Source organism: Brassica oleracea, chromosome C4 (assembly GCF_000695525.1).
Source record: "Brassica oleracea var. oleracea cultivar TO1000 chromosome C4, BOL, whole genome shotgun sequence".
In the NCBI taxonomy this organism is placed as follows: Eukaryota; Viridiplantae; Streptophyta; class Magnoliopsida; order Brassicales; family Brassicaceae; genus Brassica; species Brassica oleracea.
In genome coordinates, this window is record NC_027751.1 from 41,853,598 (window position 1) to 41,857,107 (window position 3,510).

Consider the following 3,510-nt stretch of genomic DNA (forward strand, 5'->3'; position numbering starts at 1 on the left):
CAAATTGTACACGGCCTGATATATCATTTGCTGTGAATCTTTTGGCAAGATTCAGCTCATCTCCAACCCGAAGACATTGGAATGGGATCAAACATGTTTTTCGTTACCTCCAAGGGACCATTGATTTAGGCTTATTTTATCCTAAAAGTTCAAAAGGTCAAATGGTTGGTTTTGCAGATGCAGGATATCTTTCAGATCCACACAAAGCCCGATCGCAAACAGGATACGTTTTTACGATCGGAGGCACTGCTATATCTTGGCGTTCCCAGAAACAAACGCTCGTGGCTACTTCTTCAAATCATGCTGAGATCATTGCACTCCATGAAGCAAGTAGAGAATGTGTATGGCTGAGATCAATGAGCCGACACATCTGTTCAAGCAGCGGGATTGGCGAAAATACGGAGCCAACTATTTTATATGAAGATAATGCAGCATGTGTTGCTCAAACAAAGGACGGATATATCAAAAGCGATAGAACGAAGCATATTCATCCGAAGTTCTTCTCATACACTCAAGAGCTCGTGAAGAAGAAAGAGATTGAAGTAAGATATGTCCAATCATGCGACAATGCAGCTGATCTCTTCACAAAATCACTTCCGACTTCGATATTCAGAAAACATGTTCGTAACATTGGAATGCATCATCAGAAGGATTTATGACTGCTCATTCGAGGGGGAGCTTACGTAGTTGTACTCTTTTTACCTTACTATGGTTTTTCCCATTGGGTTTTCCTAGAAAGGTTTTTAACGAGGCAACGAAGACGTTAAGCGAGAGTGGATAGTGACACCGGTCCCCAAGGGGGAGTGTTATGAGCCGCATATGTTGAAAATTATAAAGGATGTGGGGCCCGTTGCACTATTTGCACAATTAATTTCTCTTCTATATAAACGATCGTTTCGATCGTTTATAGACACACCATTCCTTCTCCTTCTAATAACACATCCTCTCTTATTATCAGTGTTATCTTCTCATACGGGTATAAAATTTTGCCCTTATTTAAATTTCCTCGATACAATAAAATTCTAGTTTTTTTTATAACAATTATGTTTTTGTCAATATGTAAAATTGATTGTTCAGATGTATAGCTAATACGAAAGGGTCCATATTATAAAGAAATTCAAACTTTGACTTTGAATATATCAGATTCAAATTGGTTAATTCAGGCATTTAGTTAGCACCATGCATGAGATAGATAAAAGCATATGAAATGAGTGACAAAATTTTTAATTGGATTGGACGTAGTCAAATTTTTTGTACTGTGTCTGGATCTAGACCTAAATAATTTCTAGGTGGCGAAGCCGACGAGTACTTGAACCTATATTTTTCAAATATGAAGCGTAATCAAAGTTTCATTTAGTCTGGCTAAATAAATGAGAATTTAGTTCCTGACAGGAATCAAACATAGGATCGATGGGTTTACGCACTACTCCAAAATTTCCTCTTACCTTACCATACCAGTTCATGATTACATAATCAATTATTACTTTGTTATAACAAGTGATAAAATTTATAGATAAATAATACAAGTAGTTTTTGCATATATATATATATATATATATATATTATGGAAACAGTACGAAAATGTAACATGAAGATAGAAAATAGTGGATTTAGACGAGGAAGTGAAATAATAAGAAGAATTATTTTTACTTGTTTTGCTTGAAAATGAGTATCCTTTGTAGATCTGATGTATGGTATCATAAGTACGTTATAACACTCAAATTAGGTACAAATACAATGGACAAAACTAATCGACAAGGGATAGAAACTACCCGATTTAAGTATATATATATTATACTTCTATAGTTATATTTTTTAAAAAGAAATGACTAAGCAAAATACTTGTAACGTAACGTACGTTGGTACACTAACATAACATTTAGCAATATATAAACTGATTGTTAATGTTATTTTCAGTAAGATCTTTCGCAAGCAAACATGAAATATAAAATAACATGATTTTAGTCTGTTATTATATTGTAGCAAGATCTTTCTCAAGCAAACATGAAATATACTAAGGGTCGGAAAGATGGTATAGTACATATAAAAAAATGCCTTGTTTACTATTTTCTATTTTATGTAGAATAATGGAGTTTATTTGAAGGTGTCTAAAGGTTTATAAATATTTACTCACTTAATTTATAAGTTACACGAAATATATTCATCCCAATCATTTTTTTTGTTTTGTTTTGTTAATCTAGATTTTGTTTATGATGTATTTTAACTAAATCAGTGTAAAATAGCTAACCACGTACACTAAAATGTGTGTTGTAAATCTTGAATATATATATATGTATATACACATATATTATACCAAATAATTATCTAACTTTTTCTAGTTGCATAAATAATTACATTTTAAAGAAACATTGTGAATGATATAGAGTGAAGATCTTGCTTAGGTTACATATGACAAAATATCTTAAAAGTTATTGTAGAAAATAAATTGAGAACATATTTCATTCAACTCTTTGGGGCAGAAATATCACATATATAAATGTGTATTATTGTCTTCTAAATATTATCTCGCTAGTCAAAGTCGTTTCTCAAATTTATAAAGCTTGAAACGGTACTATATAAATACTAGATGATTTATACATATATGTTTTGAGTACTTTGAGGGACCGGATAATCCATATATATATATATATTTTTTTTTTGGTCAAATATAATCCATATATATTAAGCACTAAAATTTTTAGGACAAATGCGAATGTTTTTATGCGACTCTCATCTCGATAACCGATTCTGCCGCTATCAAGCTATGTTTCACCATTACTCTTCACTTTCATATTGAGCCGTTAGCAAGCTATGTATTAGCATTACTCTTCACTTTAATACTTTAAGAAAATTACAATAATAATTATTATTAACGAGAACAATATTAAACGCCGTGTGTATAATGCAATGTGTTTTAGAGCATCTTTATCCCCGGATAGGTTTTTAAGGTAATTGAGATTTAAAAAAAAAAGAAAAAATGTAATAATGATAGAAGATGTCTCTTAATTAAGCAATTGAAGAGCCGTCTCTTCTCTTCCTCTCTTTGCCTTCCTCTCTGTCTTTCTCCACTATCTCTGAAATCAGAACAACATTTTCCACCGCTGCTTTCGATTTAGCTAAAATGAGTTGAATCTTTTGGTGGATTCGATGATGGGATGGAGATTTTGACCGTCGGAGGTTGGCAGCACTCCGACTCCGATTCGTCGCCGCAGGCTAGCGACTATAAACATTTCTGGCGTGAATGTGAGTTCTCTTTTGTATCTGAAGGATGTCTGATCTCACCATCTGTTGAGTGCTCCGCATGCCATTTCATTGGTTGCGCTGTGCGTTCAGACAGATACAACCTCTGCAACATTTCCGTCAAAGGCAAATACCACATCCTTTTATATGGCACTGGAACTCTTCCACTCGTATCTTTATAACGAGGTTTTCCACAAAATTTGGATGTAACCCGCTGTTCATCCGCCCTCCAATAAATCATGCAGTTGTCGCTGCATACATCTATTACCT